Source organism: Chlorocebus sabaeus, chromosome 10, assembly GCF_047675955.1.
Source record: "Chlorocebus sabaeus isolate Y175 chromosome 10, mChlSab1.0.hap1, whole genome shotgun sequence".
NCBI classification, from domain to species: Eukaryota; Metazoa; Chordata; class Mammalia; order Primates; family Cercopithecidae; genus Chlorocebus; species Chlorocebus sabaeus.
Genome location: NC_132913.1, coordinates 65,487,738 through 65,513,512, shown reverse-complemented (window position 1 = coordinate 65,513,512; position 25,775 = coordinate 65,487,738). Strand labels below are relative to the sequence as shown.

General features: G+C 42.7%; 1 protein-coding gene across 1 annotated transcript in view; it reads right to left on the bottom strand.

Annotated features, from left to right (window-relative positions):
* The window catches only part of OSBPL6 (oxysterol binding protein like 6), a 203,191-nt gene extending 178,327 nt beyond the window's left edge, over positions 1–24,864 (bottom strand). The window contains exon 1 of the mRNA XM_007965465.3: positions 24,657–24,864. The gene's annotated coding sequence lies outside the window, so the exon portion shown is untranslated. The remainder of the gene's footprint in view (positions 1–24,656) is intronic.
* Positions 24,865–25,775: the final 911 nt, after the last annotated feature.

The window sequence follows — 25,775 nt, the reverse complement described above, 5'->3', positions numbered from 1 at the left end:
TGAGGACATGGAAATCCTCCATAAAGTTTTCCTTTTAATGAAAACCAGCTCCAAATTATTTTCCCAACAATAAGTAGCTTGTAAAACTGAGCTGCAGACATAGATGCCGGCAATTGTGCCAATCATGTTCGAGATGGTGGTTCCAACTTCCCTTCTCTTTGTCAGTCTCCTGTACAGTAAGAAGCAGACAAGATGGTATAGATCAACTGGAAAGGCCACTTGCATATAAGATTAGGGTGGGGCAACCAGCCTTCCCTATGCACTATGTAAATGTCATACCTGATGGAACCAATCTGTGAGCCCTATGTAAATCAGACACCATCTCCTCAAACCTGACTATAAAATCAGGCACATTCACCACCAGCTGGTCCTTTCCGCTGGGAGACCCCTTTCTCTGTAGAGAGAGCTATTTCTCTTTCTCTTCTCTTCTGTCTATTAAACCTCCACTCCTAAACTCATGTGTGTCTGTGTGCTAAATTTTCCTGGTGTGCGACGACGGACCCCTGAGTATACACCTTGGACAACATAGCCGCTTCACCATCCTACTGACTTCTTTTGTAGCAAAAGGATTCAGTCCATGATCATTCATGGTATTTGTCATGTCTCTCAGTTTCCTGCAATTCAAAGCAGTTCTTTGGTCCTTCCTTGAGTTTCATCACCTTTAAAAATACTCTATTTTAAAATAACTTAAGTTGCATGAACAGTACAAAGAACTCACACTCCTCTTTCCCTTTGACTTAGACACTGGATTATTTAGTCTTCAGCACTTCTAAATCATTTGAGAGTAAATTGTGGATATGATGCCCCTTCATTCCTGTATATTCCAGTATGTATTTCCCAAAACAAAGGCACTCCCTTACATAATAACCATCTGACTAGCTCAATAAGCGACTGAATACTGATAGAATATTACTATCAATTCACAAATGCCATTCAGCTTGTCCCAACAGTAGCTCTTTCTCCTTCCAGGCCCAGAATCCAATTTGGGACCATGTGTTACATTTAGTTATCCAATCTCTCCTTCAATGTGGAGTAGTTTCTTGGTCTTTCCTTGTCTCATCCTTGACAGTTTTAACGAGCCAAATCTTTTATTCTCTCGGATAAGTCAGGTCACCCTCAATTTGAGTCCATCTGATGTCTCCCTCATGACCAGACTCAGGCCATGCATTCCTGGCAGGAAGATGCCAAAAAACGATAAAGTCACCATTTTCCTCCTCGTAATTGATAGGTACGTTGTAGAGAAACACGATGAGACTATACCAGTATCCTGTTCCTCAAGCCTCCATTCTTAGCATCCACCAAACTTAGCATCCATTGACAATTCCTGCCTTAACCATCACTATGTTTGCCAAATGGTGATTGTTCTAGTTCCTACATTCCTCCTACATTCATTGGTCAGCATTCCCGACCAACAAAAGAAGAGCTTCCTCTCTCTCACCTTCACTTATTTATTTTTATCAATACAGACTCATTGAATCCTATTTCATGTAATGACTTACAATCTGTTACTCTCATTTATTTTGACACTCTAGTTTTCCCAGATATGGTCAGTGAGAGCCTTTCATACTTGCCTTTTTAAAAAGTCAATTGAGTGAATATGATTTCATGTACCAAGAGGTATATTCAGGGCCAAAAACCTCCGGTTTCTCAATTCGCTTTGGGAGTTTATAAGACAACACTGAGAAATCATTCATGAATGTAATCCTTTCTTCCCCCCTTTCCAATATCTACTAACCAACATTTAAATACAAACAGATATCCTCTTAGAATCAGCTGTCTGGTAATATTTAAAATGGCATGTCTATATTACCCTTCATAAAAAGATGAAAGACCTGAAAAAGAATCTTCGGTTCCAAGGTCCTATGGATTGATTTTGTACTTGTCTAGCCAGCCCCCTCAAATGAGTAAGTTAGGACCTTCCTCAAACTTCTCCCTTGGTTCAAGACCCTCCTTAGGTGATTTCAATCAGGCTAGAAATAACACCAGCCTCCAAACCATGAATTTATGTGTGTGTCACACACCAGACCCAGTGTAGATGCACAATACATAGCAACTCTTACCTTTTGTCCCCTTCACCTGCCCCAGAACTAAACATTCATTTTTCCTCCAGTATCACACACCTCCATTACTGGTCAACTCAAAGTCATCTCCTCAGTTGATAAAACGCTGCTAGTGCTAGAACCCAGCCTCTTTTTTTCAACATTGCTGCCAAAGTTTCAGCTCCGACTCCTGCCACTAACACTCTCTCCTTCCCTTACTTCACCAGATTCCTCTCCCTAAATCACAGAAACATGACACTCCCCCAGAGAGAGGGCTTATCTCTCTGCAGAAAAAAGCTGGGTCCCCAAGCTCTGGCATCAAACTATGTCTCTCTCGCAGTCTATACTCCAACCTCACAGAACTCTGGGCCTGCAATTACGTTTTACTTATTTGTCTACCACAATACAATGCAAAGCCTTGAAATTAAGGGTGGTGTTCAGCCTCATCTCCATTGCCCTGCTCTGAGCTCAGTAAATGTTTGCTGTGCTGACAAACAAAAAGGCACCTGTGGAAGACAGTTGTCCACTTATTAGAAACACTACACATAAAGGGCCAGTTTTCCCAGAATTTTATTACTGATTCACATTTGAATAGTGACACATTTGTTTTGGATAGCAGAGGAATGAGGTTACTTGGCATACATTGGCAGAATAGGTAAAAACTTATTTTAAGGCCGGGCGCGGTGGCTCAAGCCTGTAATCCCAGCACTTTGGGAGGCCGAGGCGGGTGGATCACGAGGTCAGGAGATCGAGACCATCCTGGCTAACACCGTGAAACCCCGTCTCTACTAAAAATACAAAAAACTAGCCGGGCGTGGTGGCGGGCGCCTGTAGTCCCAGCTACTCGGAGGCTGAGGCAGGAGAATGGCATGAAACCCGGGAGGCGGAGCTTGCAGTGAGCCGAGATCGCGCCACTGCACTCCAGCCTGGGTGACACAGCGAGACTCTGTCTCAAAAAAAAAAAAAAAAAAAACAAAACTTATTTTATATAGACGTTATTTCCATAGCTCATAACTAATAAGAAACCCACTGAATAAAACATTTCTTTACCATTCCCAATCCCAGAAGTACCAAGATTTTTTTTGTTTCTGTTTTTTGTTTTTTCTTTTTTTTTAAAAAAGGATAATTTTGCTTTTAAACCAGTCCTTTGCATCAAAGACTTATTCGATGGTCAATCTTACGTGTCAACTTTGTTACCAGCTACAGTCTAGTTATTAAACCAAACACTAAGCCAAGCATTGTCGTAAATGTTTTTGTTTGTTTAGAGACAGGGTCTTGTTCTGTTGCCCAGAGTGGATGCAGTGGTACGATCACAGCTCACAGCAGCCTTGATCTCATGGGCTCAAGCAGCCCTCCTGCCTCAGCCTCCCGAGTGGCTGGGATTATAGGCATGAGTCACCGTGCCTGGTTCCATGTGAAAGTATTTTGTAGATGTGACTGAAGTCCATAATCAGTTGACTTTAAGTGAAGGAGATTATAAGTGGGGCTGACTGAATCAGTTGAAGCCTTAAGGGCAGAGCCGAGTTCCCCGAGAAGAAATTCCACCTGTGAACAGCAGCGCCACCCTGTGCCAGAGAATTCCAGCCTGTTCGTCCAGAGAGCTTGTCCTATGGATTGATTTTGTACTTGCCTAGCCAGTCCCCACAAATGAGCAAGCCAATTTGTGCAATAAATCTTTTATCCCCTCTATTGGTTGTGTTTCTCTGGTAGAACTCTTGACCAATCTACTTCCAGAATAAAAGGGGAAAGAGGATGTAACAGCTGAACAGTTAACAAGATCTAAATAAGGCCTTTACAGGATTGCCTCATTTTGGAATGGGAAGTAGTCAGGCTCCTAGAACATCAGATACCCCATATTCAAACATAAGTTCAAATACATATAACATATGCCACGGCTTCTGTCCAACTGCATTCATTACACATTCGGTTGGCAAATATTTGTTATGAAAGGCACTGGGGAGAGAATGGTATGCCAGACAGGCATGGTTCCTGCTCTCAGGGAGTTTACAGGATATTGGGACATCATCAGTCATCAAACTAGTAATTATACAAATACTTGATTAATTATCATTATAATGAGTGCTAGGAAATAAAGGATGCTGTTGGCATATTTAGTAGGGGAACTAACCAACGGGGGAGGGCTTTTGGAAATGCCACCGAGGAATGACACTGAAGATAAGATGAGTAGGGCAAGCAGGTAGTAGCCAGGCAGAGGACAGGAGACGAGCAGTCCAGTCATAGCAGACACTTGTGCAAAGGCCTTATGCTGCAAACCATCTACATGAATTCAAGATGACCAGTCTGAGCTGTTGTAAATTAGGAATGGTGAACATATAAGATTAAACAGCCACACAAATAAAAGACAATGATTTGTCAAATTTGTCAAATAACTGACAGCAATTTCACATGTTTAAGCACACAGTGACATGATCGGACTTGTGCTTTAAAATTTTTCTAGCAGGTGTGTATAGTTTGGAAGGCAGCAAATTGGATTGATGGAGACCAGTTACAAGGCTTTTGTTAGAGTCTAGGAAGCAGATGATGAAGGCATGAAAAAGGGCAGGGTAATGAGGATGGAGAGACGTGGTTAGCAGCAGAATCAACAAGACATGGAGTTTCGTGTTGGGTGATCTCCCAAGTGGAAGAGTCGGGGCAGGGTGGGAAAGACCGGATTTGAGAGGGACAATCATGGTTCCCAGTTCTGTTTTGGGCATGCACAAGTTAGAAATTCCTGTAAGATAACCATATGAAAATATGCCTCTGGAATTCAGAAGGGACGTGGCCCAGATAGATAAATTTGGAATTTGCTAGCAGAGAGTCAGAACTTGATGCGGTCAAGCAGGGAGGGAGTATGGAGTGAGAAGACTAAGGATAAATCCTTGGAAGCACTGACATTTTAGGTGGGTGGAAGAAGAGCTTCCAAAAGTGTCTAAAGAGGAGCAATCAAGAGGGTCCGTGTTCGGCCAGGCGTGTTGGCTTATGCCAGTAATCCCAGCACTTTGGGAGGCCAAGGCAGGTGGATCACGAGGCCAGGAGTTCGAGACCAGCCTGATCAACACAGCGAAACCCTGTCTCTACTAAAGATACAAAAAAATAGCCAGGTGTGGTGGTGTGCGCCTGTAATCCCAGCTACTCGGGAGGCTGAGGCAGGAGAATCGCTTGAACCTGGGAGGTGGAGGTTGCAGTGAGCCGAGATAGCGCCATTGCACTGCAGCCTGGGTGACACGGAGAGACTCGTCTCAAAAAAATAAATAAATAAAATAAAAAATTATCAAGAGGGTCCGTGTTCACACAGGGCTCACTCGTTTACATAAAAATGTTTTCCATGAGCAATTTTAGTTTTAGCCTCTGCGTTTAAAAAGTTGCATACTTTCACTGAAAAGGAAATAACCAAGCGTAAGGGGAAACCCCAATTCGAATGCACACAAGTAATTTCCAGCTAAGGTGTTTTATACAATAGGTACCACCTCACTGATTACTGTTTGCAACAGTTATTCGGTCTTTGGGACCAACTGTACTTTCTGAAGTCCCTCCTTTTAACACTAATAGCTTGGCTCTTTATGTATAATTAGAGCCAATTCAGGCAATTAATTGTAAGGCTCACCTCAGAACACACTGCTTCAATCTTTCAGAAATCACTGTGTGTCACATTCTTCTAAGAATGCCTCACTTGAAATAAAACACTGAACCAACAGGAAGCATTAATTTTTAAAAACTCTAAGAAGAGTGCTCTGGCCCCCAAAAGAATCACACAAATTAGTGCAGGCTCAGTGACTAAAAGAACTCCGACTCCAGGAAAGGACATATTTAAATTACAATTGCACTTTGTCAGATTAGGAACACTTCTTGCCTTAAATCCTCCCCATTAGCATGACACAGGGTATGTCAGGGAAACCTCTACAGTGTGCTGAGCTTCAGAGGGCAATTTGTAAGGCGGCCTTATTAGAGTTTATAAAAACAGGCCCAGCAGAGGCCTCACAGACTCAGCAGGCACAACAGCACGAGGCACAAGTGGGAGCTTAATGAATATTTGATGACGACATTTTTCCTCCCTTGCATGATGTGGTAAGGCAGCCCCCAACTTCCCAATAGAATCTATGCCAAAAAGTTGGTTGTTCAAATTTATGACCTGGAAATCAAAACATATACTGTTCCTTTAAAATATGTTATAATTGGTGGAGTCCAGGCCTTGTGGGAAGCCATAACGGAGTTAGAGTTCCTAACCACCACTTACAACAATACTTTAATGAAGAGAACACAGTGCATTACCATTGAAGATACCGCTCCTCCAAGGAGAAGGGAGGGGCTGACGTGGCTCCGAGCTGGGAATCTGGGCAGAGGGTAATGGTAGGGCAGCAATAAGGGGCTGGGGCCAGTGGCTGACACCTGAGAGATCCAAAAGCAAAGCTGAAGATGTAGTGGGTCTTCAGAGTGGGGTCAGGTGGAGACTCCAGCCCTGACAGGGCTGCAGAGATAGAGGAGGGTAGGGAATCCCTATCAAAACGGCATCCGGCTGAGGTCAGGAAATAAGCAGCAGGTGCCGGGAGCAATCTTGCTCTGGCAGGAGCCCTGAAGAGACCAGCAGGCCTGGGGCTGGGACAAACTGAAAGCTGAGCCCTAGGCACAGTCGGATATTAATCAAAGACCATCCCTTGGGCCCCAGGACACAAGGTTATCCAGTCTCTGAAACCATATTGAAAGTCAAGCACCTGCTCACCTATTTGTACACAGGGATTTTAGGATTAACTAGGTGGTTCAGAACCTCCTTGACTTTTTGGGGGGTTTTTGATTGTTTGTTTGTTTGTTTTTGAGATAGGATCTCACTCTGTAGCCCAGGCTGGATTGTGGCGGTGCAATCATAGCTCACTGCAGCCTCAAACTCGTCAGCTCAAGCAATCCTTCTTTCTTAGCCTCCAGAGGAGCTGGGACTACAGGTGCGCAACCACCACACATGGCTGTTTTTAATTTTTTTAGAGACAGGGTCTTGCTATGTTGCCCAGGCTGGTCTTGAACCTCTGATCCTCCCGTCTTGGCCTCCCAAAGTGTTGGAATTACAGACATGAATCACTGCACCCAGCCTTGATTTTATATCTTGCTCTCTCCATGTAGTATAAATTCATGCCCTACATGAATACAGCAAGATACAAAGGCAAGAGTGAGTAGCTTGAGTTTAAACAACCCTGTCATCGTCCCAGCCTCTAAGCCATTCCAGCAGAGAGAGAGAGAGGTTTTTTGTTTGTTTGTTTTGAAACATTGTCTCACTCTTGTCACCCAGGCTGGAGTGCAGTGGGCAATCTCACAATCTCGGCTCACTGCAACCTCTGCCTGCTGGGTTCAAGAGATTCTTCTGCCTCAGCCTCCCAAGTAGCTGGGATTACAGGCATGTACCACCACACTCGGCTTATTTTTTATATTCTTAGTAGAGGCAGGGTTTCACCATGTTGGCCAGGCTGGTCTTGAACCCCTGACCTCAAGTGATTCGCCGTCTCAGTCTCCCAAAGTGCTAGGATTATAGGCGTGAACCACTGCGCCCAGGCGAGAGGGGTCATTTTTATGTCCATTGTATATGAGGCATATTGTATCTACATTTATCTTCCTAAATTGATATCCAAACCCAAAAGGCCATCAAATAATATCCTTAGGTTGAATCATCTAACAGTAAAATACTAGGGTGTCCTAATTGCAGGGGAAGGTCAGTTTGAAAGTCTCTGCTGGAATTTTTTTAACTGTCAAATTTACTTACAGGTCAGGTGTGGTGGCTCATGCCTGTAATCCCAGCACTTTGGGAGGCAGGAGGATCACTTGAGGTCAGCAGTTCAAGGCCAGCATGACCAACATGGTGAAACCCCATCTATACTAAAAAATACAAAACAAAGTTAGCTGGGCATGGTGGCAGGCACCTGTAATCCCAGCTACTCAGGAGGCTGAGGCAGGAGAATCGCTTGAACTTGGGAGGCAGAGGTTGCAGTGAGCCGAGATCATGTCACTGAACTCCAGCCTGGGTGACAGAGTGAGACCCTGTCTCAAAAAAATAAATAAATAAAAATAAAAATAAATTACTTATAGTCTTTTTCTTTAAGAAAGTCTTATTTTCCAGAGTACACATGGCTATAGCACGGAAAGAGAGAAAAATGGGGAAAAAAAGGCACCATGTCTTGGAAAGCTTTTTAAGTTATTTAGTAGTTTTTTGTTTGTTTGTTTGTTTGCTTTTTCTTAATGGTAGCCAGGCCGGTAGCCTTTAGGCAAAAGCTTGTGAGGTCTCTGTGAAATCTGCCCAGCCCAATAGGAAAACCTCAGGATACTGCTATTGTAGTGAGAGCCGGCTTCCTTACAGGACCTGGCTCTGTCCATGAAGCCCTCTGTTTAAAAGACCCACTTGAGTGCTTGAAGCTCTCAAATCAGCTCCCTTGGGGATTCACTCTTAAACAGAAGCAGACAAGCCACAATCACCAGATATCTGAGGAAAAACTCAAACATGAAAGACAGATCAAAACAAACATAAAGAAAGTCACTTGGAGGACACCGAGGTTTCCCTGTGCAGGGAGCAGAAAATGTCAATAACCTCAGAGGGGTGACAGAAGATATTGCATCCATCAAACAAGAAAGGGATGCTAAAAAAAAAAAAAGAAAGAAAGAAAGAAGAAATTTAAGACATGCAAAACTCAATAGAAAAGCTGGAAAACTGCCTCTTTGAAAACCTAGGAAAAAAAAAAAAAGAGGGAAAGGAAAATAAGGTTGAGGAAATCTCCCAGAAAGTAGGGCAAGAAGATTAAAAACAAAGAAATATGACAGCAAACATAAGAAAATTAAAGAACCAATGAATCTAGGAAGTCTAATACCCAAATAATCAGAATTTCAGAGAAAGAGAACAGAGAAAAGTGAGGGGAAGAAAGCATCAATAAAACTAATGAAGATGTTTCAGATCTTAAAGACCTTAATTTTCCAGACTGAAATGGCACACCAAAGATGGACAAAAGACTGAATATAAACAGAGAAAACACGACTAACTATCAGACAGAAAAACAAACTTAAGTTTTAGAATGGCTTTGGTCTTCTTAACAATAACTTCAGAAGCTAGGGGGCAGTGGACTAAAGCCTTGAATATTCTAGAGGAAAATTATGCCCAACCTTGAATTTTAGGCCCAAACTATCAATTAAGAATCAGAATAGTGTAAAAATATTTGTAGACATTTAAGATCTCAAAAACTTTACCCTCTCAGGAAGCTAACGGAGGATGTGCTACACTAAAAAGAAAGAAAGGGGAGGAAGGAAAGAAGGAAGAGAGGAAGGAAGGAAGGAAGGAAGGAAGGAAGGAAGGAAGGAAGGAAGGAAGGAAGGAAGGAAGGAGGGAGGGAGGGAGGGAAAGAGAAGGAGAAGGAGAAGGAAAGGAAAAGGATGGGAGGGGAGGGGAAGGGAACGGAAGGGAGGGGAGGGGAGGGGAGTGGAGGGAAGGGGAAGGAGGGGCGGGGAGGGAGGGACAGAGGGACAAGCAAAGAAGAGGAAAACACAAAGACATAGAAAGCAGGAGATCCAATACAGGACAGAGGTGTGTGTTGACAATAAAAAAGGTTTAAGATCAAAACATATGCAAATAAGTATTTTGAAAGGATCTTGAGGGAGGATATCAAATGTACAGGAGATTTTTCTAAAGCTAAGTGACAACTGGTTTGAAAGAGTCTAATTTAAGAGGTAATAACTTCGAGCTAATTTTAAGAGTTTTTTTTTCTTTCTCAACTATTTGATGATAAGCAAGTATTAACCAAATTAATATTCTATGGGATGGCTCTTTTTTTTTTTTTTTAGACAGAGTCTTACTCTGCCACCCAGGCTGGAGTGCAGTGGCGCAATCTCGGCTCACTGCAACCTCCGCCTGCCGGGCTGAAGTGATTCTCGTGCCTCAGCCTCCCAAGTAGCTGGGACTACAGGCACGTGCCACCACGCCTGGCTAATTTTTTGTATTTTCATTAGAGACGGGGTTTCACTGTGTTGGCCAGGCTGGTCTTGAACTCCCGAACTCAGGTGATCTGCCCACCTTGGCCTCCCAAAGTGCTGGGATTACAGGCATGAGCCACCATGCCCAGCCCGGCACTTTATTTCTAACAAAACTTTGCTAATTGTCACACTGGCACACAAGTTCTCTAAATTCAGTCTCCATAATTTGGTTAATATTTGCTTATCATCAAATAGTTGAGAGAAAAAAAAAACATTCTTAAAATTAGCTTGAAGTTATTACCTCTTAAATTAGACTTTCTCAAACCAGTTACTACCTAGCTTTAGAAAAATTTCTTGTACATTTGATATCCTCCCTCAAGTTTCTTTCAAAATATTCTCTCCACCTCCATCTCCCACCCTCCTCCCCAGACACACACAGCAGCTCTAACTCCAGGTCAGCACACAAGAGGTTCTCATAGTTGACTTCCCCTGCATACTCATGGCGTGCAGATGTCCCCAAATTTACTTCTGCAGGTATCTCCTGATGTAGATGTACTTATAGCTGGAAAAACCAACTGCAGTTGGCTGAAAAATACACACCAATCCCACCCTTAAAAAATATGTTCACTTCCTAATCCCCTGAGCTTGTAGATATTACCTTATATGGCTAAGAGAGAATATTACCATATATGACTCCCAAACATACGATTAAGTGAAGGATACTGAGAGGAGGCGCTTATCCTGAATAATCCAGATGGGCCCTAAATACAATTACATGTATCCTTAAGACAGAGACACAGAGAGTTCTCACACAGACAAAAAAAGAAGACACACACAGAGGAAAAAGGGATGTAAAATAAGACAGAGATTTTGAGTTATGTGGTCACGAGCTAAGGAATACCAAGGACCAGAACCACAGAGAATGAATTTGTGTTGTTTTAAGCCACTAAGTTTGTGGTAATTTATTACAGTAGCCATGCGAAACCAGTATACCACTCTACCACGGAAGCACTCACAGGTGCACCCACACAAGGCCACCTTTATAGGCAGGGACCCACTGGCTATCGCTTTCTCTTTAAAAACAAAACAAACAAACAAAAACTCCAGCACTTTGGGAGGCTGAGGTGGGAGGATTGCTTGAGTCCAGGACTTTGAGACCAGCCTGGGAAACACAGGAGACCTAAATTCTCTACTAAAAACAAAACAAACAAACAAAAACAACAACAGGCCGGGTGTGGTGGCTCACATCTGTAATCCCAGCACTTTGGGAGACTGAGGCGGATGGATCACCTGAGGTCAGGAGTTCAAGACCAGCCTGACCCATATGGTGAAACCCCATCTGTACTAAAAATACAAAACTTAGCTGGGCCTGGTGGCAGGCGCCTGTAGTCCCAGCTACTTGGGAGGCTGAGACAGGAGAATTGCTTGAACCTGGGAGGCGGAGGTTGCAGTAAGCCAAGATCGTGCCACTGAACTCTAGCCTGGGCAACACAGCAAGACTCTATCTCAAAACAAAGACAAAACAAAACAAAACAAAAAACCCTCCTGTAAGAAAGAGTTCATAAAGAGCTTACTAAAGCCTTTGCTAAGTAAACTAAACCCTATGGTAAGTGATTCAACATAAATCTAATTTTCTATTCCTTCTTTCATCTCGAAAACCAAAGGCTGGATAATGATATCACTAAGTACACAGGTTACGTGACAGTGGCCTCATCATTTTGTGCTGACTTTCTGTCCCATTGGCCACTGTATAGAGAAGAAGATGATCAAGTAAGGACACTGTTTTTCCTGTGCAGCCTGTGAACTCAGTCTCATTGCTATGTCATGCCTCATAATCCCTAACCACACAACTTTAAGTGCTATCTGGGTTCTCAGTTTCCTTTGTATTGACACAGTATATGCTAGCTGTTCCACCACACATAAACCGAGACGGGTCTTTTTCGTTTCATTCTACCTGTTGGAAAATACTTTAGTTCTTCACGTAAGACAAAAATTAGATGCCAACTTTCTCAAAATAGCCAATAAGAGAAATCCTAATCACATGACTGTGTAATACAGTATTAAAAAAGAACTGTGGAAAAATTGGATGCATCATCTGATTAATCAGCATATTAGGTAGGCTCGAGTAGTTGAAGGTTATGTACTAATTCAACTGTGACTAGATTTTAACAGTTTGAAATACCATTTTCAAAAAAGGCAAAATTAATACTTTTTTGCCCAGCCTTTGATATTTTCACAGCCAAGGGCCAAATGCTTCTAAAGTGTGACAAATGATCATTCTAATTAAACTGATCAAACACTTAGCTGTGCTGCTTAGTGATACAATGCCCTTAAGAGGATTAGACAAACAATTCTGGAAATACACAAATCTATCATATTTATTAATGAATTAGTGTTTCAATAAGTGACTACATGTAACTTCTCATTTGTCCAAGTCACTGACCTAAAAGTGACTTGGGCATATATACTGGAAGTATCTCCTACTGTGCTGCTTGATTTTTTGTCCTCTGCACAGTGTTTGTGCTGAAAAGATCCTTCAGTAAAGTCCAATTTGTCTATTGTTTCCTTTATCATGAGCACTCTTTATGTCCTGTTTAGGAAATCTTTGCTTATTTCCTTTTTCTAGAAGCTTTGTTGTTTTACCTTTCTCAGAACTCCAATCTATCCGGAACTGTTATTAGAGATCCAGAACTTATTCGATCAGGTAGAATTCTAAGACTTCTTTCTCCCCCATCACTTCTCACTGACATCATCTGGGGCTAACTACAGGCTCCCTTGTTTCTTTAAGGCCATTATAGCCATTGTCCATACCACAGAGAACTGAAGGCCACTGAAGCTTCTCTTTTCTTCCCATCCACCAGCCTTCATCTTTGGCTTCCTCCCTTCCCTGTCTACTTAATCATGAGCCGTCACTTCAACTTCTTTTTAGCACTCTCATTTCCCCCCAACTCACTCACTCAAACACAAATCCCAACCCTGGCAAGGAAAAGACATTATGGGCCAGTTGGCTTTGGAGCTACAGGAAACTGGGTTTGAAATCTGATTATACAATTTACAAACTGCAGGAGCTTGGCAGTCAGTTGACGTTTCTATTTTCTCATCTGTGAAACTGAGAAAGGCTGGACCTCACAGTGGGGGAAGGTGGGGTAGAGTGTGGAGGTAAAGGATTAACAATACCAACACCTTGTAGGCCTATTGTAAGGATGAGAAATAATGTTTGTTAAGACTCTGGTGCAGAGTAGGCACCGAATAAGTAAATGAATAGTAGCAAAAAGGAATCAATGAATCAATAAAACTGCTAGCCAACTCACTCAACTGCACTGATAGAGTAACTCTCCCTCTCAGGTGGGCTTCCAATGGTAAGCTCTTTCCCCTTCACCGCACTGGCTATGTTAACTTTTACCACAATCCCTCAAGACCTCCACTTCACTCCTCTGCCTGCCTCCTCACTTTCAACAGATATCTGGGGGACTTCTGCTTCTGGCCAAGATGAAGGACTGAATTTATCTTCCTGTTGGAGACAACCAAGAAGTGGACAAAACATACAAAGAAATAGTTTTCAAGATATTATCAGGCAACAAAAGACAGTGATCCCCAAGAGAGAGGAAAGGAGTGAAGTGAGTCCTAAGAAAGACTATACTAGGTTACTGCCTTGAGTGAGGTTCCAGCAGTGGCACAGGGAGGGGGAACCCAGGCCCACGGCAACAGACTTGAGCTGACAGTTCAGAAAATCCAAGGCAGCTGTAGTCCAAAGGAAAAGAGAGATCTTCACAGAGAGATTTCCAGAGATCTGCAGAGAGTTCCCCTCAAGAATTCAGTGAGGCCAGGCAGGGTGACTCACACCTGTAATCTCAGCACTTCGGGAGGCCGAGGCAAGTGGATCACTTGAGGTCAGGTGTTTGAGACTGGCCTGGCCAACAAGGTGTAATCTCCCCTCTCTACTAAAATACAAAAATGACCTGGGTGTTGTGGCGTACACCCATAGTCCCAACTACTCGGGAGGCCAAGGCATGAGAAACGCTTGAACCCCGCAGGCGGAGATTGCAGTGGGCAGAGATCGCGGCACTGCACTCCAGCCTGGGCAACAGAGTGAGATTCTGTCTCAAAAAAAAAAAAAAAAAAAAAAAGAAAGAAAGAAAAGAAAAGAATGCAGTTAATTCATGCTCATAGGTATAAGGAAACCAAAGAGGCTTGAGAAAAAAACACTAGAATGCACTAGAGATGACAGAACAGTACTCACATTCATAGAATCAAGAACAGTCTGCTCCCACCTGCCAAACTATAAAGTCTCATGATTCAACAGACATTAGGTACAGTATACAGAAGGGTCTTGCCCAGTTTGTGGCAATAATTAGCCTTAAATTGAGCACTATCTGGTCCCACTAATCAAATCTTAAAGCCAAGACCTTAAAGAGTCAAACTATTTACAGGTAAATTAATTGCATCACAGAACAAAGCTCAAGAACATTTACAGGAATGCAAAAATACCCAGGACCCAACAAGGTAAAATTCCCAATATTTAGCATCCAGTGAAAAATTACCAGGCACATAAAGAAGCATGGAAATATGACTCATGGTAAGGAGATCCTGACCCAGAGCTGTCACAAAGATTAGAATTAGCAGGCAAGAATATTAAAAACAGTTATAATTATATTCCGTATGTTCGAAAAGTTAAGTAGAGATATGGAGATATTTTTAAAGACCCAAATAACACTTCTAGAGCTGAAAACTACAAAGTCACAAAGTCTGAAATTAAAAATACATCCTTGGATGAGATTAATACTGTAGACATCGCCAAAGAAAAGATGACTAAATGTGGGCCAGGCGCAGTGGTGTGAGCCTATAATCCCAGCTACTCAGGAAGCTGAGGTGGAAGGATAGCTTGAGCCCAAGAGTTCAAGTCTAGCCTGGGCAACATAGTCTCACCTCATAAACGGAGGTGAGACTCTACCTCAATTTAAAAAGAAAAAATTAAAAGAAACTAAGCGTAAAGACACAGCAATCAAAACTATCCAAAGTGAAACAGAGAAAAGAGAACTTTAAAAACTGAACGGAGCCTCAGTGAGCTGTGAGACAACTTTAAGCAGCCTAATATACAGTACATGGACTCCCCACAAAAGACAGAATCATGAAGAAAAAAACAGAAAAACCTATGTGAAGAAATAATAGCAGAAATTTGTTCAACTTTCTTGAAAATGAAAATCCCACAAATTCAAGATGCTCAATGAATCTCAGTGGCATAAGAGACATGAAGAAAACCACATCAAGGTACATCATGATCAAATTACTCAATACCAATGATAAAAATAATCTTTTTATTTCTTTTTTTCTTTTTCTTTTTTTCTTTTTTTTTTTTGAGACAGAGTCTTGCTCTGTCACCCAAGGTGGAATACAGTGGCACAACCTCAGTTTACTGCAACCTCGACCTCCCAAGTTCAAGTGATTATCCTGCCTCAGCCTCCTGAGTAGCTGGGGTTACAGGTGCCCACCACCACACCCAGCCAATTTTTGTATTTTTAGTAGAGACAGGGTTTCACCATGTTGGCCAGGCTGGGCTCGTACTCCTGACCTCAAGTAATCTGCCACCTCAGCCTCCCAAATTGCTGGGATTACAGGCGTCAGTCACAGCACCCGGCAGATAAAAAGAAATCTTAAAGCAGCCAGAGAAAAAAGATACAATATGTACAAAGATAAGGATAATAGACTTCTCATTGAAAACAATACAAACAGGAGGCTACATCTTTAAAGCACTGAAAAGAAAAATACAATCTACCTAGAATTTTATACCCAGTGAAAATATCTTCAAAATTGAAGGCAAAATAAAGACATTTTCAGACACACAGAAGTGAAAAAGTTATCACCATTGGAAATAAGAAATGTTAAAGGAAGTCCTTTTAAGCAGAAGGAAAATGATTCCAGATGGAAATATGGATCTGCAAAAAGGAATGAAAGGCACCATAAATGGTAAATACATGGTAAATACATAAGATTTTGTGAATTATCATTTACATATCTTTAAAAGATAACTTTTCAAACAAAAGTAGTACCAATATATTGCGGGGTTTATTACATAAATATGACAACAATAGCACAAAAGTCAGAAAGAGAAAAAACAAAGTATACTATTATAAGGTTCCAATACTGTAAGTACTCACTGTAGTGTCAGATTGGAATGGCTGATTAAAAACTGACCCAAAGTCTACCTGGATTCTGCCGCCTCCGAAAGGAACTATGAGTCTACCATGTGACTTGATCTTAAAGCTGACATCATATCTGATAAAGCACATGCAGTTAACAAGCACATGTAAGAATGGTCATGGGAACACTAATTGTCAGGCACACTTCTCAGGTTGAAAACAAATGCCACAGGTCCCCGTCTGTATTTTTTCTACATCTGTACATACATGTTTTCACAAATTAACTCTAGTGTGGACCATGTGCCAGGTCAGGATGATTTAGTGTCCAGGCATGTAATGGTCAGTACAGGTCTGGCACTGGCTTGGACACCTCACTCAACTCTCAGACCCTCAGTTTCCTCATCTACAAAATTACTTCTAAGATACTTTCTGTGATTTGGGTAATGCTGGAAAGGCTAATGTTCTAGTTAAGTCTTAGATATTGAGCCACTAAGAAAATATGTCTCTTGCCGGGTGCCATGACACACAACTATAATCCCAGGTACTCAGGGGGCTGAAGCCAGGAGCTGGAGGCTGTAGTGCACCATGATCATGTCTGTGAATAGCCACTGCACTCTAGCCTGGGCAACGTAGTGAGACCCTCATCTCAAATAAATAAATAAATACATAAATAAGAAAATACGTCTCTTGATACAAAATATTCTCAAAGTAATCCCAAAAGAATCATTATATTGGAAAATGGCCATTTTTTTACTCTCAAGTTGTCATTTTGAGTTGATTCTATGAAAATCAGTTGCCTGCCAACTGCTAACTCCCAACATTGCCCACCAATATTTTCTTTAGACAGAGTAACCATGATTCTTAATCTTCAAATCAGAAAGGTGAATTTAATCTTAATTCAAAATGAAATATTAATATACATTTGTAGAGTCTACAATTTCAGAAATATTTATTTGGCCCAGGCGCAGTGGCTCATGCCTATAATCCCAGCACTGTGGGAGGCTGAGGTGGGCGGATCATGCGGTCAGGAGATCAAGACGATCCTGGCTAAAAACCCCGTCTCTACTAAAAATACAAAAAATTAGCCAGGCGTGGTGGTGGTCACCTGTAATCCAGCTGCTCAGGAGGCTGAGGCAGCAGAATGGCGTGAACGTGGGAGACAGAGCTTGCAGTGAGTTGAGATCACACCACTGCACTCCAGCCTGGGTGACAGAGCAAGACTCCGTCTCAAAAAAAAAAAAAAAAAAATTATCTGGAATTCCTAAAGCATTTCTGGAAGTCCTAAAGAAAATCTGTTTTAGAAAGAAAACTTCAAGGAATTATAGAAAATAGCATTAAAATCAAGGAACACCCCTGTACAACACTCCATCACCATCCTCAAAAAGAGATTACTAACTTCTTATAATAGTAATCATCTATGCCAGCAGAGGAAAAAGGAAGAAAGTTACATCATGATTTGTGGGCAGTTTTAAAAGTGTCTGAAGAGCCAGGCACAGAGGCTTACACCTGTAATGCCAGCATTTTGGGAGGCCAAGACAGGAGGATCACTTGAGGTCAGGAGTTCAAGACCAGTCTGGCCAAAAAGGTGAAACCCCATCTTTATTAAAAATATAAAAATTAGCCAGGCATGGTGACACACACCTGTAGTCCCAGCTACTGGAGAGGTTGAGGCGGGAGAATCACTTGAACCCGGGAGGCGCAGGTTGCAGTGAGCCGAGATTGTGCCATTGCACTCGGGCCTGGGTAACAGAGAGAGACTCCATCTCAAAAGAAAAAAAGTGTCTGAAGAAACAGAACCTTGCTTGCATTTAACTCATATGTTATTGATTTGCATATAAATGTCAAATGGCCCATTTCAAAAGCAAAAAGAGCAACTAAAAAGCTCCAGCACCTCCAACTTAAAGAAATGTGCTTTAATCTTTGTATATTTTATTGCTGGCTTTGAAAAATGTAATCCCTAAACCTCGTTATTTCACAAAATTTGGCCAGCTCACAAAGAATAATTAGGCATTATTCTCAAAGAATTTTTTAAAAATATTTCCTACACAGAGAAATAATTGTCAGTTAGCTACCCAATAATGGACATTTTGAGACTCGAAGTGCAGCACTGCCTTTTTCAAATATGTGTTTTCCTTCAAAGTTTAAAGGGAAAAAGCTTAAAGTTTTTTTCCCCAGTGTTCCAAAAGATTAGAATGTAAACACAAACCAAACAGAACTATAATTAGCATTTCAAATGGCAAACAATGTACAGTGTAATTTTATACGAATCAATTAACAAAAATTGTATATTTAACAACACTTACTGAATGTCCACTATGTACAAGGCTATGTGATGTGAGAGTTAAAAAGATGAATACATAGAGCTTTCTAGGTCTATGAAAAGCCCCTTAATAGCATTAGTTTTGGGGATTTAACAAATGAAAAAAAAAAAAAAAAAAAAAAAAAAACCCTTAATGGTTATCCTGCAGAGGCTCCCCGTGACATTTGAGCAGTCACTTACAGGCAGCTAAAGGTTGAAGACTCAATATCTCAGAGAGCCAGGCAACCACAGGATTTGGCCCCAAACCTAAGCAATAAAATCAGTCAGCTTTCTAGAAAGACCCAGAAAAACACTTAGCAGTAAATACCCAAGCATTCCCTCAGAAGCAAATTAACAGAAATATTAAGTGTGTAGAAAAAGAGTAATGGTAGGGGTTTAAGGGAGAACAGAAGAGGACAGAAAATAATGTGAATTTTTATTTGTTGAAAGCAGAATTTCACAGTATAATCAAAATTTAAAACGCTGCCTTTGGATACTGACACATGAAAGCTCTCATTTGATTTAAGAAAATTGAGTTTTATGTGTATGTTTCTTTTAATCACCCATAGGGATTAATAATTTTGGTCATATTTTACTATCTGCCAGATAGTATTTATGCACTGAACATGGCAAAGCCTGAGTGAAGAATCCAGACCATCCAATGGATTAGATGCATCTAATTTCTTCCCAGAATGTAACAAATGTACAAACTGTCATATCTAATAGTCACTAAACACCAACAATATACCCAAGGCCAACTGAGTTAGACAAAGTTGAATTTGAAAGAAATGTTCTATTTGAATGTTTATTACTTGAAAAACTGAGATCCAATTAAATTATCCTTGGTCATTTTAGCTATTGTACCTTTGGGGGTACTATTTCTGTAACAACAACTCCCTAACATTGCTGGCAATATGTGGTGAGTTTTTACTCTGGGCCAGAAGTTCACAGAACACTTGACACAACTGGAGAGTTAAGCCCTAATAGTATGTCCATATTACAGATAGCATGTCCGTATTACAGATAGTACATCCACATTACAGACAAGGAAACCACCTTGGGCAGATTACTTAACCTCTTTGTGCTGCAGTTCTCTTATTTATTTATTTATTTTTGAGAGAGTCTCACTGTCACCTAACCTGGAGTGCAGTGGTGCAATCTGGGCTCACTGCAACCTCTGCCTCCTAGGTTCAAGCGATTCTCCTGCCTCAGCCTCCTGAGTAGCTGGGACTATAGGTACATGCCACCACTCCCAGCTAATTTTCATATTTTTAATAGAGACTGGGTTTCACCATGTTGGCCAGGCTGGTCTCGAACACCTGACCTCAAGTGATCCACCCGCCTTGGCCTCCCAAAGTGCTGGGATTACAGGCATGAGCCACTGCGCCCAGCCTCAAAGTTATTTTTAAAAGGTATAAGTTCAATAAGAAAGAAGCAAAGACTAACATGAATTGACACTTGTAACATCTCCAAAAACCTGAAAAATCTAACCAATTACTTAAAATCCGTTCATTCATTCCAAAAATATTTATTCAACACCCACCATGTGCTAGGTCCAGAGAATCCAGCACTAGCTAAGCTAGACATTATCAATGAGGAGCATGTTCTCACTTATTTGTGGGAGCTAAAATTAAAACAATTGAACTCATAGAGATAGAAAGTAGAAGGATGGTTACCAGACGCTGGGAAGAGTAGTGGAGAAGTTAGTGGGGAAGTGGTTGGCTAATGGGTACAAAAAAATAGAAACAATGAATAAGTGAGCTGGGAGTGGTGGCTCATGCTTGTAATCCTACACTTTGGGAGGTCGAGGCAGAAGGATCCCCTGAGCCCAGGAGGAGTTCAAGACCAGACTAGGCAACATAGGGAGACCCCGTCCCTTAAAAAAAAAAAAAAGAAACAATGAATAAGATCTAGTATTTGATAGCACAACAGATGACTATATTCAATAATCATTTAATTGTACATTTTAAAATAACTCAAAGAGTATAATTGGATTGTTTGTAACACAAAGGATAAATGCTGGAGATGATGGATACCCCATTTGCCCTGATGTGATTATTACACATTGTATTCCTGTATCAAAATAGCTCACATACCCCATAAATATATACACCTATTATGTATCCAAAAAAATTAAAAATTTAAAAACACCTCTACATATAAAGCAGACACCATAATGCACATTTTCAAACATCAGCCTGGATATCTATTATCACATACTTGAGATGTTTAAACCTTACTAAAAGCTCCCACAGCAACTCCACTATTTTCTTTAAAAAAAAAAAAAAAATTTTTTTGGCTGGGCACAGTGGCTCAGGCCTGTAATCCCAGCACTTTGGGAGGCCGAGGTGGGCAGATCACGAGGTCAGGGGCTCAAGACCAGCCTGACCAATATGGTGAAACCCCATCTCTACTAAAAATAAAAAAATTAGTCGGGCGTGGTGGCACGCACCTGTAGTCCCAGCTACTAGGGAGGCTGAGGCAAGAGCATTGCTTGAACCTAGGAGGTTGCAGGGAGCCAAGATTGCGCCACTGCATTCCAGCCTGGGTGACAGAGCGAGATTCTGTCTCAAAATAAATAAATAAATAAATAAATAAATAAATAAATAAAATTGATACTACACACCAAGATTCTTCATATTTCTTTTCATTACAGTCAAATACCTTTGACTCTCCTCTTCTTCTTTTCTAGGACAGTAGTTTTAGTTTTTAAACCAATCCATTTCATTTTCTCCAAACTTGAGAACTCCTATCTCAATGAGCAGCCCCTCCTACTGAGAAGCCTTGGATCTCTCCTGGTAGCCCCCACCTATCTGTTCCCTAAACTTACTGTATAAATGCTTTGAGTGGTTCACTGTTGGAAAATCTCTCATGGCTCCCTCAACTTCTGTTCAAATCATTTTCTAAGTCCACAACAGCCTTCTACTCAGCATGACCACTTCCTGCTCAACCATTTTGCAAATTTCTTCCATGAACTCTGGGAAACTCATGCCTATGCACAGGGACTGAATCTTCATCTTTCAACTAATATCTTGTAGGCCTATTGTCTTGTGACAACTCTATTGTCCTTATTTTCTTTTTCCTTAGAACCTTAAAATATAATCACTGGTCCATGCATGATCCTCTTTCCTTTTTTTTAATACAGCATCTGCCCCCATTCAAAGTTTCAATTACCCATGGTCAATCAGGTTCTGAGAATAGGTGAATACAGTGTAATAAGATAATTTGAAAGAGAGAGAAACCACATTTACATAACTTTTTATTACGGTATATTGTTAAAAATTATTCTGTTTATTATGATTGTTGTTAATCTCTTACTGTACCTAATTTATAAATTAAATTTTATCATAGGTATGTACATATGGAAAAGAAGAATATACATAGGGTTTGGCACCTTCGGAGGTATCAGGCATCTACTAGGGGACTTGGAACATACTCCCTTTGGATAAAGGGGGAATTACTACACAATGATCACCTAGGAACTCACCACAAAACTGAAGGACTAGGTCATTATCAATAACTAACATCCGTGTGTGTTCCTCCCGACATGCTACCCTCTAGTCCATATAAAAGATAACTGCCATCCTAAGTTTTATGTTCATCATTCTCTTGCTTTCTAAAACGATGTGTATTTCAACAGACACATATGCAAAACAGAAGTGCATGTTTGTATTTAGTATTTGTATTTGATTGTTTCCCTGGCTTATGTAAATTAGTACAACCATTTGGGAATATAAATTGGCAATACTTAATAAGTTGAATATTCATATAACCTACAAACCAGCAATTTTATTCCTTGGTATTAACCCAAGAGAAACACTGGCACGTGTGCCCAGGAAACATGAATAATCAGAGCAACACTGCAATATCTCAAAAAATAACAAAATTTAAAAAAAAACAAATGGTCACTGAGAGGAGAAGAGAGAAACATACTGCATTATAAGACACATAATGGATTATTTTACTGCAGTGAAAGTCAGTGAACTACAACTACATACAGTATGAATGAATCTAGAGATACAATATTGAGTGAGAAAAAAAAAGTTCCAGAAGTCAATGGATAGTATGAGACCCTTTCCCCCCCAAGATTTAAAGTTTTAAACAAGTATCATAATTATGACCTAATCTTTGCAGCAAAACAACAAAATCCTTCTTTTGAGAATGTATGCCTTATCTTTCAAAACTATATTATCTTCTCTCTACTCCAACAGTTTCATGAGTAAAGTCACAAGAACTTTTATCTCCTTATGCAGTGTACCTAATCCGGTATCTGTGGTGATACTAAGACCTCCAACCACAAATATTTCATCTTGGAAGGACTTTATTTTTCTCCTTTAAGTAAAGTTAACTTAAGGTTAGAGCAATCTAGGGATAAGAAAACTTACATATGTGATTCTTGTAAAAGTCCAGCAAAACTACCTCATACTAAAGCCAAGAGTCACCTGACAAGTCATAGTAATCTGAAACCAAGGTATCGCCAAAGGTAATCCATCCACTGAATGTATAATGGCATTATCAACATTGAATCCAAAAATATGAGCAAAACCAGGATTTTTAGGCTTTCTAAAAGCCTGAACTTTTAATTTCAAAATATTTCCTTTTTACCTTAAGAAAAATTATTTTTTAGGGAAAAAATATATGAACTCCAACTGCAAAAGAATAATAAGAATAAAATCTACCAATCAGGGCCTTTCCCAGTGAGGGCTATGTATATTCTTTGTAAGTGATTATTGCTGAATTACACTGCAGCTTCCCTTCGACCTTGGGAACCCTGCTCACTCTCAGAGTTACTGCGAGGTCTTCTGTTTCGTTTATTATTAGTCTTTGTCTCTGCAATGCTGTAGCATGTGATAGAAATATCAACGTTGTGAGCTTGCAGTACCCAAAACTGTAGAAATGTTTCCAAAAAATAAAGCGGCGGTTGGGGGGGGATGAAAGAAAGAAAAGAAACAAAAACAAAACAAGAGGAAAACAAAGTTAATGGTATTAAGATGGGAAATTTCTCATTTTTACCTTGTGAAGACTACATTTCCGAATCAGCTTAGTGATATATAACCATTAGTATGCAATTTTTAAATTTAAGAAAAGATGTCCAAGAAAATTATTTAGAAAAAAAATCACAACTGAATATAATATACAATTGGTCAAACTTAGCCCAGCAATTTAAAAATGAAAGTTCCTATAGAAAAAACCTTACAGGATTTTGTGTCCAGAAGAGAGAAATAATCTGGCAACCCAGTGGGTTCACTTAGTTTCGTGTCATTTGCTTCATGTCCATTATGTAATGCTTCCCCTAGCTTTAGGTCTCTATGTTTAAGCAACCGTTCAGGTATATCACAGAATTGTCACAAAATCAGTGTCTGGTTATAACTTTCAAAAGCAGCTTAAAAGGTGCCTTGCAGATGTGTCTATATGCAGCAGAAGCTTTGGGGAGAAAATCTGCTGGTGTCATTACTTCTCCAGGCTTCCTCCCCAGGTCTCCCATTCCCTCCTCCCCCAGCATCCCCGGCGACACGATCTGCGGGCAGCTCCCGGCTTGATGCAGGGGAAGCACGTCTTGACTGCAATGCAAACCCTGTCCCGGTCTGAACCAGGGAAGGCAGACTTGGCCCTGGCCGGGGGTGTGGACGAAGGCTGCAGGGAGGGATGCAGGGGCGCCAGCAGCGGGTGGGCAGGGATGCCCCGCGAGGGCAGTCCGCAGTGCACGCGCACAATAAAACCCAATGCACAACTTCCCCAGCCGCTCCTCTCGGCTTCCCGGATTCCCTGAAAGGTGCGGCGTAGGCGTTAGCTCGCGCGGGCGCGGGCGCTCTCACCCGCGCGGGTTTGGTTTTCCGCTGACAATTACATCAGTCCTTCTCCCTACCCCTGCTTCAATCCCCAGGCAGCCTGCAGGGAGCAGGGGCGCCGGCCCGCGCGAGGGAATGCGAGCGCGAGTGGCAGGCAGCCGGAATTCCCTGGCAACGAGGGGGAGGGAGAGCGGCAAACCCGGACCGCGCTACAGACGCCCCCTCCCATCCCGGCCGCGGGAATGGGCTGCCACCGCCGCCCCCACTTCCCTGTAGCCCGGGCTATCGGCCGGCGGTGCCTCCAGGGGGACGGCGATGCCCTGGGGGCCCGAAGCTGCGGCTGCCCACCCACGCGTCCCTCGGGGTCCTCGGCCAGCCGGAGGCGCACAATGCCCCCGGGCCGCGATGCGGACACCGTGGCTCCCGCCCCGGGCAATCCCTTTGCAGCTAGGACACCTACCTGGAGGGCGAGCGGTGGCGCCGCGGGTTCTGCGGCGGCTGCGCGGCTGCGGCGGGAGGCAGGAGGCGGAGAGCCGGCCCCGGCAGGCGGACCGGAGCGCGGGCTAGCAGAGGAGAGGAGGAGGCACAGGCGCCGCCTGCACTGAGCGGCGATCTCCAGCACCGACAGCGGCGGCGGCGACCGTGCTGCGCCTCCAGTGGTCCGCGGCGCCGCAGCCCCTCCTCTCCCACGGGCGGGGCGCGCTGGCGGGGCGGTGCTCCCGGCTCCCCGCCCCCGGCTCCTGCCCGTCCGCCTGGCTGGAGTGGAGCGGCCAGTGGCCGGGGCTCACGCTGCGCACCCACCCTACCGGGCGCCCCTCTCTCCGCCGCCAGATGGGCAGGGGATCCAGCACCCGGCGCCCTGCGCCCTGGTCACGCGGGGTTCCAGAGCCGGGGCTCTCCCCTGGCCTGGCTTCCGTGGGAATCCGTGGTGTCCCGAGATCACCCGCCGTGGAAACCCCGAGCTGCCATCCGCGGGCCTGCGCTCAGTAGCGGGAGCCCTCGCCCGCGAAGTCCGGCGGAGGTGGGCCGGCCGCTGTCTGGAAGGGTGACCCAGAAGGGCTCCAGCGCTCGGGGCCAGGAGCGCCGCGGCAGGGAGCACTGCGGGAGACCGGATTCCGAAAGGAACGGCTGCCTGGCGGCCTCCGCTCGGTGCTGCCAAGCCCCTGTCCCTGGGCGCCCTTCTGAGGTCGTCATTTCATAGACTTACGCGACTGTGCGTGCCTGCTCCCGTGCCTGACTCACTCGGGAGCAAAAACTTCTCGGGCCCAGAGAAACACCTGGGTTCTGCGAAAGGAAGAGCCGGTTCCTTCAAGCCCCTGGCAAAGCCGATCAAAGTCAGTCAGTTCCACCTCACCACAACCCTTAAACCCTTCCACACTCCAAGCCACTCCTGGCCTGCGTTCAGAGAGCAGATTAATCTAAAGGCAAATTTGCTAGGAGGGACGGGGTAATGTAAACATTTGTACAGACATTCTGTAAACGAGTGGCTGAGGACATGTCAATATTTCAAGGCATTTGTGTCATCATCATCTGGGTGTGGGAGGCGGAGGGGAGTCCAGAGGACATCGAATGGACCTAA